The sequence below is a fragment of the Coturnix japonica genome, chromosome 3, assembly GCF_001577835.2.
Source record: "Coturnix japonica isolate 7356 chromosome 3, Coturnix japonica 2.1, whole genome shotgun sequence".
NCBI classification, from domain to species: domain Eukaryota; kingdom Metazoa; phylum Chordata; class Aves; order Galliformes; family Phasianidae; genus Coturnix; species Coturnix japonica.
In genome coordinates, this window is record NC_029518.1 from 44,224,589 (window position 1) to 44,243,581 (window position 18,993).

Here is an 18,993-nt window from a genome sequence, read left to right on the forward strand (position 1 = left end):
AAACAAAAACAAAACCTTCAAGCTGAAGTAGAATAATAAAAGTGTCTAATCTAGTCTATTTGATCTAATTATATTCATTATCTAGACCTTTTGGAATTAAGGTTGCTAAACTTTTTGAAATATCTGCCATTACATTGGCATTTCCAACAAGACCATTAATATTAGTATTATTTATTTGTAAATTTACCTTTTCACCCATAAGTTAGACGTTTTGCATGTGTTTTTTTTTTTGTTTGTTTTTTTTTTTTTTTTTTTTTTGTCTGAAAAATCATACAGAAAGTATTTTCTGAATATATATTTTTTCCCATTGGAATGGAATGTTTTTATCTTTATCTCTTTGTTACATCTTGGTTTCTCAGCTTTAACCCCTCAGTTCTAGAAGGGAATTTTAGAATTGTGAGACCATTTTGGTTGAATATATGATGCACATTCCATCACATAATTTAATTAATTAATATCAGTGAAATGAGATGACAGTGTGGTAATTAAGGCTTTTTTTTCTTTTAAAATGTTAGTCTACAATGTTCCACTTCAGAAATTAACATTTTAGTATGTATTAAAAATTTATTGCACATATTATATGTAATTTTGCTACACATACACACATACTCAGTAATATATACTTTAAAGTTCACTGGAATTCTGATCTCTTGAATTTTTACTGTAGCTGTTTTATAAAGGAATATTAGGGAACACTTCCGCATCTCTCACTTACCATTACAGAGTGCATGACCTCAACTCATTGCATGAGTTATGCCATTTTTTTAGTTTTCTTCATTTAAACTTGGCAAGACTCTTTCTGGAAAATCACTAACCCATAAAATCTGAGTCTTTTCCAGTCCTCATGGGTTCCCTTCTTAGCACTTTTCACATGTCACTCTGTGGACTCCAGCTATGATCAATGAGAACCTGTGAGTGTTCCATTTCTCATATTATAAAAAATCACCTGAGATTTTCATTTTTGTTTTCATAAAGCTGCAGTGTTTAAGGTCTTATTTACAGCCTGTTCAGTTCAAGAACAAGTTCTCGTGTTAATTTGGTGTGCTTTGGATCATGTCTTTATAAAATACTTTTGAAAGATAAACATATGTCCACAGTGTTAAAGCTCTACGATAGAAAACCAGCTAAATTCAAATAATATTTCTCCTGATTTTAGAGACATAATTAATCTAACTCTGTTACAAACTATTGATTTACACTGAATGTGAATATGCTACAATTTAAATTCAATATGTTTTCCAACTGAAATCATTTGTATTCTGTGATATTTTATTTGGATAGTTAATGTAATTAATCAAATTATAACAATAGGGTTAGGGAACTTAGATCTATTTTTTGTTCGGAGATCTCATAAAACTACGTGTCACAAAATGATTACATCCACTAAAGATCAAAACTCAGCTTACTTTATCAAATGCATTCTTTGTTTTCCAAGAAACTTCTGAATGTATAAGTTTATCAACAATTTATATACATCCAAAGTATTTTATTTGCCTGTTAAGTGCCAGAATAGCTCCTAGAGGGGAACTAAGACTGTGTGTATGCACATGAATAAGCACTCTAACAGGTGAACTTTGATATAAAATAGGAGAACTTCTTTAAAAAAAAAAAAAAAAAAGTCTTAGTTGCCTATAATGGATCACAGAAGTATCAACCATCTTTCAAAGATCAGGCTCTTATTTGGATTGTTTGCTAAAGTTTCCATTTGCTGTAATGTGCTTGTAATGCTTGACAATGTAAGTTATATTTTCATCTCTGCAGCACATTGCTTTTGAATACTGTATTTTATTACTCAAAACTATATAATACTGCTTAGAGCGGATTTCCATGTACATTATCCTTAAACAGAGAAATTGAGTATTTTTTTCTGTTAAGTGAAGTATTTTTTACAGTGGCATTGTGGGATTCTGCTCGGTTATTTTCTCAGCTAATTTACTGAAGTTTCAAGCTGAAGAAGCCAGGTTAAAAGCCTCTTTTTCAGAAGAGTGAGTTAGCTTTTTACCTGTAGCAAAAAGTTGTTTCAGGAAGCAACATCTTGCAAACCTTGCAAACATTGTAAAAATTAATTCACTGAATGCAGGGTCTTAGTTGTTGGAAAAGCAAGGGCAAAGGAGTTTGAGGTTTGAGAGCATATTTGTTGAGAAAAAACTGATATTAAAAGTTCAGAACCTCAGTGAATATGCAGCATAAAACTAAGTGTAAAGAATTTGGGGATAGTGTTTGGAGTCTATATTGCCACGCATTCTTTAAGAAGAGCAGTTGTGTCAAGGCAACTACTGAAGTCTTTTGGTCAGCCAGCCATTCTGGTTTAACAGAATAAGAAAAAGCTCTTTAGAAAACTGACTGGGTAGAAGTACATCTATTCTACAAAAAGTAATAATGAAAATGAATTTGTAATGGGCTGCTTGGTACAGCATAGGCAGAGGTCTGTTGTGGATCCATGCTGAGGACAGCCTCCAAAACAAAGAGAGTATCTTTGCAGACATCATGTCCTGATTTGGAAAATGACAACTGATACAAATTTTTACCATATCCCTCTTGTTTGCCATTAGTTCAAACTTTTGACTTAGTGTTAAGAAATTTATTTAAATTGACTCTGCAGTCTTGATTATGTTAACAAATTGCTGTGGAAGAGAGAACTTGTGGCAGCTTGTTGTACATAATTTACAGAACAGTCTTCAGTATTTAAGTATAAAACAATTGTTAACAGAAGTCATAACAAATTTCTCCTGTGACAATGCTCTTCATAATATGCCAAGTGCATAAAAGCTTGTTTTAATTTTCCTTTGAAACCTTGGCAACTGATACAAATGGGTTTGCCAGATGACATGTGGAAGAAACTTGTACAGTGTCCTGTGACATACACAAAAAATTCAAATACCCCACAGGACCTTTTCTTTACATGGCCTAATGGGTATTTTGGCTTAAATCCTCCCAGATGTCCTCTTTAAGACAGTTGTGGTGCCTTCTGATTAACCCAGCCAGATGGAATAATGAGCAGCTGCACACAAGGCGGGTGGAAACAGATTGCAATGGGTTAGACTTTTTATACATATGTAAATTGAGCCTGTTACTAATTATGGGACAAATTGCTAAAAATCACATGTAAGCAGGTATCAGAGTAGGTAAGTAATCATTTTGTTCATTTTGAATCATGTCTTACATGTAAACATGTTTTTCTATTTTCTTCGTGGCTTGCATAATGTCTTGGGGATGTACTATCACCTTCAATTTTATAGATGGAGGGTTTTTTTTAGTTTAGTAAATTCTTGTGGTTTCCTATGCGATGAGCAAAAACACTGATTTCCTTTTCTATAGAAATGCTGGTGTGTTAAAGGAATTTACTCACTATGTTTTATTATTCGCTTGCTGTGTATATCGTATTATTTATACCTGCTATTCTGTATTCCCTAAAGGAGGCTGGTATTATCATTGTAATGATCAACAGTTTTGGTGGTTTTTTTTTTCATGGAGAGGCTATTGAGATGGTAAGAGACAGTGAGCTCACACAGTGAGCTTATGGTAAAGAGTGTAGCTTTCAGGAGATTTTGCTGTAAGGGTGAAATGTTTGGCAGTGCTTCTATGGTCTTGTATAACTATTTACTACAAGTACAGTAGCTGTGCAACATAATGGGCCTAAAATGGTACACTGGGCATACAGGCTTTGAAGTTTTGAGATGATTCACGGTGCTGTACTTATTTTATGGCTTTGTGAACCGAGGAGATAAACATTTTGGCACTGATTTTTTTTTTTTTTTTTCATTTCAAAGCCACAGAAGTTGCTATTTTCTTAGGATATTGTCTTCTTATTTGACCTTCTAAACTGTTCTGTTTGTTAAGTTAGGAACAGTGTGTAAAGAGGCTAACAATAGCCACAATTTTACACTGTGCTTCAGTGACACCAAACCCTGGGGGAGGGAAAAAAAAAAGAAAAGAAAAAAAGAAGTAAGCGTATAGTGGAAATAAAGCAGTCTTTAACAGATGTGTCTTAATAACTCTAGATTTCTCTAGGTGTGGGACAGTTTTCAGAGTTTATAAGTTTAGTGGTCCTCCTGGTAGTGATTTACACTTGGCTTAAAAAAGGAACCGCTTGATGTTGCCGTAACGTCAAAATAACTTCCCAAAATATCTGCTTTATAGTATACTCACCTTTGACTAGTGGGTTTGCTGTTGAGATTTGTAACAACATTATCAGAAAAAAAACCCTCTGCTTATCAGCTACTTTAATCTGTTGAAGTGATAGTCTGACTACTCCCCTGATTTTACAGGGTGAAAACAAAGGAGGCATATACATCTGTAAGTGAAAGAGAAATGATAGCCAGTGCCTGGATCTTACTTCATGGATGCTTCTTGTTAGATTAATTTCTGTGAAGTTTCAATTAACTGCCACAAATGTAAGAGATAAGAATCAATCTTTACAATGGAATTAAGCAGTCAGTTGTTGTTTGAATTCAAGCATCAAACTGTGAGATATCATGCAACACCATGATTGTCTTGGGCAGCAGAGTAAGTTAAAAATATTGAATATAAAATGAGAGCTTTCCATCTCTCTATTTTCTCAATCTGGGGGGAATTGCTTGTCTTTCATGTCTATACTTTGTTAAAAGATGAACAAGCTCCCTTTCTGTCCATCTCCTCCAGCTTCTAGGTGCTATATGAGGCACTTTAGCTTTTCCTGTGACTATTTATAGATCTGTCTTTGTCTGTTAGTGCTTTTGAAATGCAGGGAGGCATATTTCCTCTTGCAGAGAAATTAGAAATAGAGACTGTGTGGTGTGTTGTTTGTTGTCAGAAGCCCAAGGAGAAGACACTGATACTAAAAGACAGTGAGAACTGGCGGGGGAGTTATATGCATTGAGAGCTTGTGTCAGACTGGGAAAAGCCAAAGCGGAGAAGGAACAGTTCAGCAGAAATGTTCAGAAAAGTACTTAGAGTTTGGCTGCGGGGATGTGTGGGATCAAAAATATAAAGACAGTGCTTTCAGTAGCTGATATAATAAGATAGAAGACAGTAATTGCAAGAGAAAAAAGGGAGAGGGTTTGAGTAACAACTGTGATATTAGAAATATAAGAGGCATCCTAATGCGATGGTTTTCAAACTCTAGGGAGTCCCTAGTCCCTAAGAGTGTATAGAAGTGCATCAGGGCTAAGGTTAGCAAGCTGACCATCATCAAAGATGCTCCAACAGAGAGAAAATGGAACAGGATCAGAAGAAGACGACAGCTGAGAATCGTCCAGATGAACCTATATTAACTTCCTGGGACTCTTACTTATTCCTAGGGCTCCTGCTGGAGGACAGAAATTTGCTCAGCTGTGCTTTGAGGATGAAGTCTTTTGCTGTTTCCTTTCCCCCTTGCCATAGAAAGAGCCTAGTATTGTTTACTTGCTATCCCAGTTCCAGTTCTTCTTTTAAGATATACACTTCAAGCTTCATGCTGCACTCTTCCCCCAGGAGTTTCATGGCTGAGCGAAGTATGAGAACATGTTCAAGCTGGGTAATTCACTTCCCAAACTTCCCAAACAGGAAGCAGAGTGAGAAGGGAGAAAGTAGTTAATTAGAAATCCACTGCCCCAGGTTGACTTCTCATCATGAAGTTTTCTATCTACAGGTTAAGGGTGTTTGGAGTATGAATAGTTGGCTGTTAATAACATTAAGTATCTACTCTTTCTATCACATTTTTTCATCCCAAAATTTTAACAAGAAGTTACATCTTGACTGAATTTCCAAAATGACATTTAAAATTTTCTCGTGTTACTCCTCGTGGTTTGAGTGGAATACTGTGTGCAGCCCAGGGCTTGTCCATGTGACTTGTGAGAGGCTTTTTAGATAAGAGAGCTGTGTGGGTATAGGAGAAGCTTTAGCAGGGAAATTTTGCTGTAAGCAATATGCCCAAGAAATGTAGAGGAAGACGAACTGAGGCAGTTAAGTAGATCACAGGCATTAATACATGAGGATGAGTGAAAGCCTACAGTGAAATATTTTTATGTACACAAGCAAAAAAATATGACTTGTTTCCTTCCTCTGCCTGCAGCATAGCTAGTGTTCTTCAAGCCCATCAGCATCCTCAGCTTGCCATATGGATAACTATAAGGAATTTGTTACAGAGATAAATATGTAAAGATTGAAATACTGTATTGCTTTTCCATGATTACAGGTAAATCACTGGTCTTCTTTGGCCAGGTAGTGACTGATTCTCCAGTTTCCTTGTTGCACGAGGATCTTGATCTAAATGCTTCCCATACTATTTTGAAGACTTTTTCTTCTTCCGATGTGGACCTGCTTGTTGGTTTACCTAGTAGGATTATAAGCAAATTTCATTAGGTGATGCTCCTAATCAGAAATAAGTAAAGTCTTTGAATAAGCTCAGAAGTATATCCTTGAAGTTTTTCTAATGCATAGCTTGCAACATTTAATATATATATATATATTTAGTAGATTTTCTCATACAGTCCTAAGGTTAATTGTGCAGCTTTCCAGATTATATTTCTTTGTCCAGAATGAGATTCTAAAGAATAAGTCATGAGTTGATACTGTTACTTGAGTGCGTTTGTTTGCGTTCATTTTTTGCAAAGTCCTGTTGTTACAGTTAAGATCTCTACTTCTTGTGTGAGGTGATATTTTTTTCAGAAACATGATAAATGCCAGTTGTTCTTTCCTACACTGTAACTCCTAGAAAGTGCTATATTGTCCTCTTGTTCACTAAGATGAATTTGCATAGAATAGTGACTGTCACAAACTGTGAAATGAAGCATGTTATACAGCCTTCTAAGCATCTCAGATTTACAAAAGATATAATAAGATACAAATTCATAAATTGATAAAAGTCACAAAAACTGTCTTTTACTTACTTGTTCTTCACAGCTGTAGTTGTAACGGCATAGGATGAAAAAATGGCTGTGGCTATTCTATTTAAATGTATTTTTGTTAAGATGGAGGTGAATACATGTGTTTCAGATGTATGCATTCCTGAAAATTGGAAACTAGATAACAACGTTTTTCATGATATTTATGTAATAAATCAATAAAAGTAGAAATAAATAGAGATAAATACAAGTACATCATTTTGAATGCTATAGTGTTTGCTCTCCTGGGGAAGTCCTTCTTCCCTTTGTTTCTGGAAGGAAATAGTTTGAAAAGCAATTATTAAAGGGCTTCCAAAGTCACCCATTTATTAGTTCAGCACAATAAGTGTCTTCTATCCTTGGTGATTTTTCATCTTTAAATAGCCTCATTTAGAGTTCAAATAAATATTTTCATCTAAATATCTTTGAAATTTGTATGTATTTAAATAGAAATTTAAATCTGAATATGAACTTAACCTGTAAATCTCTGTTTCTACAAATATGCATGTATCCAAATATTTTTTTATGAGATTATATGTAGTTCTTTTTGTACATAGTGGTTTGGACACCAAGACCCAAAATACCATTACAATGCTGACTCTGCTCAGCCCTTTGAATTTGATTTCCAAGGTCTAATACATATGTAAGTAATCTTATTTACCTTTTTTGTCATATAGTGATAGATAGAAAATAATATCCCACAGTTAAGAAGGATCTAACATTCTTTTAACAAAAAAATCCTTATGTAATGGAGTTAACTGTACACTTAGTAACTTGAATGCTCATTTCATAATAAATGTTAGAAGATGAAATTCTGTTGATTTTTTTTTTTGAAAGAGAGAGACAAATATAAGCATCTGTAGTAATAATTTTGATATTTTTTTAGCCAAAACTTAACAACATGAAATGCTTAAATTGTAATATTTTATTTCTAAATGTAATGAACCTTTTATAAAAAACATTTTCTGGTATTTTCCTTTAGTTGATAAGTAATTTACACCCTTGGATGAACATATCTGTCTTTGAGGTTTCAGCTATGCTGATCACTGGTGCTTTCCAAGAAATGCTCATTAATTTCCACTCTAAGTAAACAGTAAGTAATAATCCTTCCTGATTTATTTATTTCTTAAAATAATTTACAAAAGAATATGCGATTGTTGGAAAGCACTGATGCGTTATGTGTGCATCAGTTTGTACTCATTGTTCCAATTTCACATAATTCAAATAAATTGGCCCTTTTTACTTGATATTTAATAACTTCAGTTTAATTTTTTTTAATTTCTCTCCAGTACTACATCTCCGAACATAATCGGCTGTAATTCCATCTTAGAGGTTATATGTATATTATCTGTATTAGTTTTCTGTTCAAGTGAGCCATTTACCAAGTACTCATATTGGATATATCAGGGTTTTTGAGAAATAATTAGGAAAGATTTATTGTAGACTTTTTTTTGGAAAGGCTCTTGCCCTGCCTGTATCATTACAATGGTGAAGTATAGGACACATCTGTTACACAGTTCATTCATTTTCTGAATATCACCCCAGGAAATGAATTATGAGTGTAAAGCGTGTGTTGTTTTGTCTGTCTGTTAGTTTTTAACTGCTGAGAATTCAAGTTAATGAAAGCATATCCCACAGTGGAATGGCGAATGAGAAATCTCCAGAATTTTCCTCGTCTGAGTGGCTGTAAGAAAACATTGTCTCCTTTCTTCCTTCTGGAAAGTGCTATTCCTTCTAATAAACATAGCCTGTCCTCAGCAATGAGATGGAGAATAATTATTTATTACTATAAACAGAGCTTGGTTCTAGACCGGTAGATTTGTAAACCTCTTGAAGAGACTTATAACCAGGAGGGAGAATGAAGATCTTGAATGTGTCTCATTGTCCTGTTCCCTTTCCCCACTGTAGTACTGCTGGGTATGTTGGTGATACTCTGCAGTTCTTCCGGTTACCTTGTTAATCCAGTAGGATGCTATTAGGTGCAGAAATAAAGCTAATATAGTAAGGATTACAGTTCAAAATCTAACTTTGACTCTAGGCAAACTGACGTGTTCCCCACTAAATTATATTCTGAAGCATTTGAGGTGATTAAGAAAAAATAATATTAAAGATACCTAAATTTTTTTGATTCATAAAATAGGGAATGTGGCATCCTAGGCTAATTAGAACTTTCCAAAGAATACTTAATCTCATCAATATGGTATCAATTATGGTAAGTATTAAGATAAGTACTCTAGAAAGGGAAGTGCTTGGCTCTGTTTTTATACCTTCTGGGTATTCATATAAACAGAATTGTGTAGAAACATTGGCTGACAAGAATGCCAAATGTTCACTTATTCTTTTTTCTCCAAGCACACATGCAGAGTTGTGTTATTTTACTCTGGGCCTTATGGAAAGAGTGTTGCCTCACTGCTGGGATCACTTTTATTGCTCCTGGCTTAGCCAAAGCTTCTGTGTGTATAACATTTGTGTAAAACTCCCTTGTAATATGCCATAGTTTATTGATGCCTAAACTGTTTGTTTGCTGCATGGGAATGCTAAGAAGCATGCTAAATTTCCCTACTGTGAAACAAAAAACAGGAGATTCTTAGCCTACAGGTATAAATAAGAAATAAATCTGCTATGTTCTTAGTATAATGCTCTATGTTTTCCTGCTTTGCGCCTCATCAGTATGCGTCTCTTTGCCATACCGTCTCTTACAGGAATTTTACTTTCTGCTTTATCCAAGTGTTATGCAAGGCTATCTTGAGAATTGATCTTTGATATCATTAAGTACCTCTAAGAAAAAATGAATTACTGATGATACTGTAGTATATTAAAATAAGTAACTTGTTTGAAATCTGCTATGTTACGCAGCTTTGTTTCCACTCTATACATTTTTGTTGTTGATTTTGAAGGGACCACTTGTACTCAAGTGTTCGAGAAAGATCCTCACATTAGAATGAGATATTGCCAGGCAACATAAGTACATTTCCCTTACTATCTCCCTCCAGCAGACAGTTCAGTCAAAGTGCTCTCTTTTTTTTAAAACTCCAGATGAAGCTTTTGTACCTTGTTTACCAGTGGTAGGCCTTTGGAGAGATTTTGGTAAAACTCCATTGTTGCTGTCTGATGAACTGAGATCTGCTTTTCTTCAGCTGACAGTGAGTAATTTTTACCAGCTTTCCTAGGAGATATTTCATTTATGAGTAATGCTGCAGAGTATCTTTTAAATGTTGATGCTAAGTAGGTGGGAGACAGTGGTATTAGCTTGTCATTAAGTCTAACAACTCTGAAATTACTCAGTACTGGATGTCAGAATTATTGTGCTTTCCTGGATATTTCAGTATAATTCTGATAAGATTTCTACATTATTACTTGTGTGATATTATGTCCCTCAGGTTCAGATTAAGAATAATTTATGTATATAGGGATAGAAGTACAGTTAAGTATGAATGTTTGCAACATCATGTAGGTAACAATCAGATTATATTTGCTGCTTCATGGCTCCTACACCAACTATAGTGTTTTTTTTCTACCCCTGAAGACAGGAGCCTTTAGCTTGTTAAGATCTATGTTACACTCAATGTGTGTCTTCAGGGTTTAGTATAGTAACACTTGTCATAAAACAATTTCTATGACAATGTCTGAAGTGTGGCTCCATTTCTTGACCATAGCTGAAGGTTTTATTCTTACCTGTCAAATTCCCATTCCATATCAGGTGAAAGCAAAAATAAAACTAAAGGAAACAATGTTTTCTCTGTAAATGAGATATGGGTAAAAAGTACCTTTTTTTTTTTTTTTTTTTAATAGATGGAAAAAAACATAACATTATAATATTAAAGGAAACTTACTGAATTTAAGTTGCACATTTTTCTTCTAATCTTTAATTTCTGCTATTGTAGTTATTAGATGTTACTGTGATATGTTTAAGTAATGGAATTCCATGCAACTTTCCAGTCCTGACAAAGGATGACAAATAGGGTTTATAGGTCCAGTTAGTTTGGATGATCCTGAACACTTCCAAAACTTTTCCAGATGTCTCCATCGGAGTCGTGAGAATAATTAATATTTTTGTTTCCTGTCAGTTCTAAACAATAAAAAAGAACTATTTCCACTCAATGCAAAAGGACATTTTAAAAAATCTTTTTGGTAAACAATAAATGTTTCAGGTAAAAGGAATACATTTAATTAAAATTTTGAATATTTTTGTTGCTGACTTAAAATGAAAACAAGAAAAAAAATCCTAGTTTTCACTGAAGTTTAGGTAGCTTTCACAGTGTTGAGGAGGAGTAGGTGGAGTGATGAAAACTAAGGTAGTTGAAGGAAATGTGTATTCCCTGCTAGAATTCAACGTGTATTTATTCATTTATTTTTATTTAATGAAACTTGACGAGTTCTCCAGACCCTTTTAGATTTGTCAACCTGTTGCTTACTAATATAAATATTCTATTAGTTTGCTTCCAACCAGGTCCAATTTCAGTGCAATGTCACGGGAGTAGTATAGGAACTTCCAGACGAGGTGGTTGTTCTCTGAGAGCAATGCACATGTTTTGTGTTCAGATAGAGGGCTGCTCTGTTTAACAAGTTTCTTGTGGTTGCCTGAGGCTTAGCAGCACTGAAAGATTCCTTGGATTTGTTATCTGTTGAAGAAGAGTGTGCAAAAAAGGAGCTTTAAGTGAACGATGTGTTTTCTGGGAACATGCTGCTTGCTAACTTATTAGGTTTCTCTGTACAAGAAAATGAATATAAATGGCCAGCTGCATTCCAGTGTCTTGATTTCCTTGTAATGTATTCCTTTGCTCTGTCACATGGTGACACTCCCACACAGCTGCTAAAATGCTTTTGTTGTTGTAGTGGTTAAAGGAAATTGCTGCAATTAATTTTGCTGTCTTTCTTCTCTTTGATGTGTCATTACAATTTCTTGGATAATTTTTCAGAGATTGGGTTAAGTTCAAAACCAGCCATGGAGGGACAAAAAAGTATAGGAGGGGAAAACATTTGAGCCCTATTTATGTATAATTATGTTTCCGTTTTGGTATAGGTATAGCAATTTAAGGAATACAAAGCGATACATTTACATTTGTTGTTTCTGTTACTCATACAGTAGTGCAGTAGGCAAAAAATATGACTTCACCAAAACTGGACAATCTGAAGAAATAAAATGGATGCAGGTGCCTCAGTTGAGCTAGTTTTATTTCCTAATCACTATAAAGAATGACCAGACCATGAACTCTGAGGTTATGCTTCATTTCTTGGGTACAGCACATTATGTTCTGAGCAGTTTCTATTTGTAGTCTTGAAGCAGTTCTAATCTTCAAGTTCTGTATAGACTTGACAGTTTTTCCTTCTCTTCCTTGAGTTGCCAAATAATCCACTTTTCTGCTAGTCCCAGATGCTTCTGAAATGAATGTAATCATTTCAGTAGTAAGTACTGTACATTGATTCTGGGATGAAATAAACTGTGGAGCAGAAAACTTGGTGCAATTTATTTATTTATTTAATGAATGAAGGAGAGGGGAGCCTTCCCATTTTAACCACCTGAAAATTGTAGTCAAACTAGATGTTAAATGCACAACTGGTATTTATCAAACTTCCAGCTATGGAGAGAGGTAGAAATTGTAACAGTGAAAATGTAATTCACAAAGACAATCAACAAAGCTAACAGTCGTTACTTTCAGCTTCTAGTTGCTTCAAAAATAAATAATGCTAGTATAGAAGTATAGATGATGGTGGTCCCTGTGTTACCTTGAAAGGATAATTTTACCTCTATCCAAAATTCTCTTGGTAGTGTAATAACAACCTTCAGGTCCTTCTTGTGGCTCTTCTAATCAGTGGAACAGAAAGAATCAAAAACAGAACAAAGGACCTATTTTTAAACTCTAGCATTTGTGGAGAAACTGAGGTGCAGAGAATTTAAAGCAAGCTGCCTCTATTTAGACTGAGTCTCTAGACTCACTTTAACCAAGTCTCATTCACTTGGCACTCCTACCCTGACACCCAGCAGCTACCAGCACCTGTAGCATACCTGCACTGCCTTTGTCTGCTCTGAGGGTTTTCACAAACTTTTTCATGAGCTAGGACTGCAGCAAATACCATTAGTAAACTAGGAAGTATTACCATCTGATCTTTGTTTTTAAACACTTCCTCTGATAACTGTGTATTGAGGCACACTAAAGATCATTTAGAGTGCTGTGAAAGAGTCTACTCATCTGCTTCGTTTGGTCCCCCTCCAGTGATTATATGTTTTCTTAAAAACTTGATGAATAATAGTTTAAGGAGAGCTTTTGTACAAATGATTGTTCATTACAGTCACAAAACCACTTCTTATTTACAATTGACTGTGGTTGGACCACAGATGTACTTTAGTAAGGAGGTCTCCTGGATGCAGCTGGGCATGCAAAAAAAAAAAGCTGAGTCATTCTGGACATGACCTCAAATCTTGGAGCAGGTTTACACCAAGGGTTCATCCAAGGTGGCTGGTGTTCCTTGGCTGCATAGACCAGGAGAGTGGCAGCCTAGTGGAAAGAGATGGGGAGTAGAACGAGGTGGAGAGAACAGCTTGTATTTATGAGTGTGTCTTTTGTGTTCATAAAAGTCAGGCAGGAATGTGTAGACAGCCTCAAGGATTATTTTAGCTGGATCTGCTTTTGATGAAAAACATTTTGCATAGCAGTGACCTCTCAAAAAAAGTTATAGATAAAGAACAACAACAACAACAAAAAAAAACCAACAACACAACAAAACACGAAAAGCAATCAAACCTACTTGCAATTGGTCTGAGTATTGATATAAATTTAGGATAACAGAATCAGCTCTTGTATAGTAAAAATAAAAAGATATATTAATTCTGCATAATTTAGTCAGCAACTAATACATTTTGTGTAGCATCCTCTCTCACTTTTGTAGGGAAAAATTCAGAGGACATGATGCAAGCCTTTCCATGTAGTTGAAGATCCATCCTTGCTCTTAATATCACTAGGACTAGGTTTCATTCTGCTGCTTTCAGTATGCAGGCAATGTCCTCTACTTTTTAGTTTGTAAGCCTGGACACCCTGAGAGATAGCACAGCAGTCAGTGATAAAGGAACCCATCTCACTGTTAAAGTGTAGCCTGAGTCTTAGACATTCAGGTTGCAGTCCAGGCATGAATGATAGTTAACATACTTAAAATAATGAATTTTGTAGTGCTGTAAGAAAGTGTTGTTCAGTAATTAACATTTTTTGTTGCTCTTTTGAAGTGCTGCTTTTGGTACAGAAAATATGTACACATATTTCTCTTTGCTTTATTAAGACAGCATGATAAACTTTTGTTAGTAAACTGGCAGTCAGACTTCACTAATAATAATCTTGTACTGCTGTTACTGATATTATTAACAACTTTAAAATGGACTGTGTAGATGGGGAAGGATGCTTAGGTCTAGGAAGTTCAAATACAGGCAGTTACCTTTTCTAGACTATAGAGCATGTTAAAACCAAGAAAGTTTTCATGCTTATTTAATGCACTGCAGACAGGTTGTCTACTCACAGTCTAAACAGTTTTCCCTCAACTCTAATTTGGTAGCACTTTATTTCCTGTACCACTCTGTGGAAAGCTCAGTTGTTTCTGATTTTCTCCTTTTTGCTGATGTGCAAGAAAGAGATCTTGCACTTGTGTTCAATGAGGCTTCTCCATCGCAAAGATTTTGTGGCTGAAAAGATGTGCGTGAAGAGCTTGCTACACCTCCATCCTAATCCTGTCGCCTCCTGGATGAGGCACTTAACCTCTTTGTGTTCTGTCTATAAAATACATTTAATAATGCTTAATGGCTTTACCATCCTTTGAAAATGCGAAGTGCTATGTGAGTGCTGATTACTTTTATTGTGTTCCCTGATGGGAGGCCTCAAAATATTTGTGTTAACTAGTGCTGCTAATGCATTTTCTGGAATAATCTTAGTTAACAAAGTGAAACAGTTGCAAAATAAAAACTGCATTAGCTGAGGTAGATGTGGTGACAAATGCAAAGGAAGTTGGGACGTTAAAACACAGCCTTGCTGCCTGTGGTGGTGCTCCCTTTCAGCCATGGCTGGAGATACATTTTCAACCCAGGCTCTCTCTCCAGACTGTGTCCATGCAAAGGAGAGCCCAGGGAGGGAAGAACCTCATGTTTTGGAGATATGACCTGACCACCAGCTTGGGGCAAACCCTACCTACACATTCCCACAAAATGTTTGAAATGGTTCTCATTCATCTGAGAAATGCATTTTTCGATTGTCACAATGTGACTTTTATGTGGAGGCAGATGGACAAGCTCCTAGGAATGGGATCCTAAATAAACATGACAAATGTAATGCCTGCAACATCCCTAACTCAGGCTTTGTTTATGGGTGTAAATTGTGATTGTTATTGTGCAGGAATTAATTTAGAGATATTGAAGTGTAAAGAGGGAAATGTATATTTGTATAAAAGTATATTTTTAATAGGAATTGCAGTAATTAACAGCAGATGCTCTCTTCTCCGATCACTTTTCATTTCTGCCAGACTTTTTAGGTTTAGAAGAGACAATTTATAAATTTGGATTCATATTTTGATATATTATAACTACACAGGCAGTGGAAATAGAGAATTATGAAAGAGATTGCAGTGTGTGCCACTTGCTTGGGTGTTTGCCTTTCAGGCTTTTCTCTCAGCAAAATGTAACTATTTTTTATCTGTCTCTATCAACAGAAACAAAAGTAATATTCCATTAGAAAAATGAATATACAAGACTATTTTGTAACAAAATATTTGAATCCAAAAATTTGGATTTTAGAGCTTTTTGGCCTTCAGACCTCAAAATGTATCCTGATTTAAAATATTTCAGTAGTATAGAACATTAAGACAATATGTCCATCCCATTCTTATGCACCTTGAGGAAGGAGAATTTAATAAAAGTTCATTACAATTTTGATCTGAACATCTATTGAATAAAGTAAGACTAAGCAGCATTCCAACATCTATTGAATAAAGTAGGACTAAGCAGCATTCCAAAAATTAGCCTTGCAAAAGCTGAGATAGTGGAAAATAGTGTTTATGATTCTCTGTCTCACTTCTTGAACTATTATTTGCTCTGCTGTTGTTGTGTATGGAAAAGGCTGTCGTAAAAGGTCACAGTGCAAGTTTCAGCTACATTTCAGCTACATTAAGTAGCTTCATAGCATAGTCTTAAGGGTTGAGAATTCTGAGCAATCTGTGCAAGTTCAGACCAAAGTGTTATATGCTAGATAAATGCATAGACATGGGCTCACTTCTCTTCTTGAAGAGACTGAGCACAGACATCGTGGAGCTACAGCTAGCACAGATTTCTCATTCTGATTGAAGAGTGATGGCTGAGCTATTGATTTTTCAGTGTCCTTTAGTTTGGGAGAAACAGATGCTCTTTTGCCATTTTCTGGGAGTTTCTTCGGAGAAGAACATGCTGTGGGACTTATTTTTCCATTTGTCTGTTTCATCTGTGCAGATATTTTTGCCAGTATGAACCTGTCTTATTTTGATTGTTTTATTGAATGGTTGCTAGCTCTCAGGTAGCAGCATTTGTCATTAATTTCCTGCTGTCTCTGCCAACCTAATTAGCACTTTGTTTCAAATGTGCCCTATTATTTGATCATTGCATAGCTGAAATACTGTATTGAACTGTATATAACAGCCTTTTTCTGTAGCTACTACTTCTCAAAGCACTGCAATAAGATAGAAAAAGAAAGTGGTTCATGTGTGCAAGTATAAGGGAAGGTGTAAGAATGTTTTGCCTTCTCAGGACATTTTTGTAAAGTATACTATGCTATATATATTTTTTTTAATTATAGAATAGACTGCAAAAAATCCTGATGCTACCAATTCCAAAACTTTCCAGACAAGTGAACAGGAGATTTAGAAAAGGGATAACATTTGGAAAATGATAGTTGGGCCAGCTATATATACCTTATCTGGAAAAAAGCAATGAATAGTGATGGTAAAAATTGCAGATGATATTGAATTTACACAGGTGTTGAAGATGAGCCTGAATTAAAAACTGTGCAGTCCTAGTTGCACTATCTCCAAAAGAGCATAAAAGAACTGAAAAATGCTCAGAGGACAGCATGAATTCAGCAATGAATACGATACTTTTCATGAGAGGAATGACAGTGTCTCCCATTAAAATAATTAGATGTGCCAAATCTAAGTTACCATGTTTTCAGTACTTTTTTTTTCCCTCTAGCATTAGGAGATTATAATTTCCAGTGCTAATTTAGAGTATGAAACTTTTTACCAGAGAGTATTACTGGCAGAGTATATAAAAAATCTGAAGTAGACTAAAAGTATATACATGTGTTCAAAAAAGTAGCTGGACAAACCTGGAGGAAGAAAATTTGAGGGTCATTAAATACAAAAAGACCATCTCTGGCTCTGAAAGTCCCTGAGCCACATACTACTTCAGCCTGAGACATCTTTCTCTAGAAACATGACGTTATGTTTGTCCTGCTGTTTGTTCTTCCATAAGCATCTGGTATCAATTGCTGTTGTAAATCGGATACTTTGCTAGATGGACCTTTGATATTGCTTTAAAAGCTTTTTACTGCTTTTGATTTACTTTCTCGCAAAGCACTTGGAATCAGAGTCATTCCTTATAGAAAAATGTTGTTTATTGTCTTGCAAGAATTGCTTGAAATTCGGTTGTGCGAATAGAAATAGTCTTGATACTGTATAATTGTGTCTTTAAGAGTCTCAATAGAAGCTGCAAAATACTGATAATTAAAAGATCTCCAAATGTTAGTAAATACCCAGTGGAGGATTTATTATTGTAGGGCTAAATCTGCAGTCATCAAGTCTTAGAGAGTGGTAATAATTAGGGAAATTGTTTCTGACAACATAAAATGCTTCTTATTAAGTCAAAAGTCATTAAGATAAATTGTGAATTTATTAATTTCAAGGTATCTGATTGCTATCATTTTACATATTATGGAATCATAGAATGGGTAGGGTTGGAATGGACCTTTAAGATCATTGAGTTCCAAACCCCCACTATAGGCAGGGCCGCCTCCTACTAGACCAGGTTGCTCAGAGCTCCATCCAGCCTGGCCGCTCTCGAGGGAGAGGGCATTCACAGCCTCTCTGGGCAATCTGTTCCAGTCTCCCTAAACTCACAGTACAAAATTTCCTCCTAATATCTTGTCTAAATCTACCCTCTTCCAGTTTTAAATCATTTTCCTCTTGTTCTATTGCTACATGCCTATATAAGAAAGTCCCTCCCCAGGTTCTCTGTAGGCCCCCTTCAGGTACTGGAAGGTGACTATAACATCTCCTCTGAGTCTTCTCAAGTCTGAAGAGTCCCATCTCCCTCAGCCTGTCATTGTAGGGGAGGTGCTCTGGTTATCTTCATGGCTTCCATCCGGACCTTCTCCAGCAGTTTAATGTCCTTCTTGTGTTGGGAGCTCCTTAACTGAATGCAGTACTCCAGGTGGTGCCTCACAAGAGCGGAGTAGAGGGGCAGAATCACCTCCCTCAATCTTTTGGTCACCCTTCTTTATATTGTGTGTATTGTTATAAATGTATGTTACAGTAACAGTAGTTGGAAACCATCAGAACTTTACTTGGTCCCTACTGAAAACTAACATGCAAACAAAAAGGTCTTGTGCATTAAACTCTTCTCTGTTATTGTCAGATTTGTTATAATATTTGTTATGCTGGTGGTGTTTTACCTAACACTCCTTCCAGCAGTCCTTGTGCTCCTTCATGGTGACATATGTCTTTCAGTAGTGATTCAAATTCCTATATTACAAAGAGGTTTTCTTATGCCTTTTATATGTGTTTATTTATTTTTTCGAGGATGATGGAGCAATATGGCTTTAGATTCCCAACTCTATTTTCACCTCTAGAGACTCATGCTTACCAAAAAACTTTATACAGATTTTTCATCCATGGACCTGCTGCTTCTTCCTGTCTGGAAGAGACTTATTTGTAACACGTTATCACTGATATGGAATGTGTTGCTGCTTTATATTAGCAAGTATAAACAGTTTAGTTTCAGTTTCCGGTGTTTTTGATTATTTGTTTGTTTTGCATATAACCAATATAATTGCCACCTACTCTTAGCTGAATGCTCAGAACACCTTTCTGGCTTTTCAGAAGTTCATATTTCCACATATATACAAGAGCTCATGGAACAATTATTGTGCTC

General features: G+C 35.4%; 1 protein-coding gene across 7 annotated transcripts in view; it reads left to right on the forward strand.

Moving 5' to 3' along the window:
- ESR1 (estrogen receptor 1) overlaps positions 1-18,993 on the forward strand; it is a 173,998-nt gene that overhangs the window by 123,391 nt on the left and 31,614 nt on the right.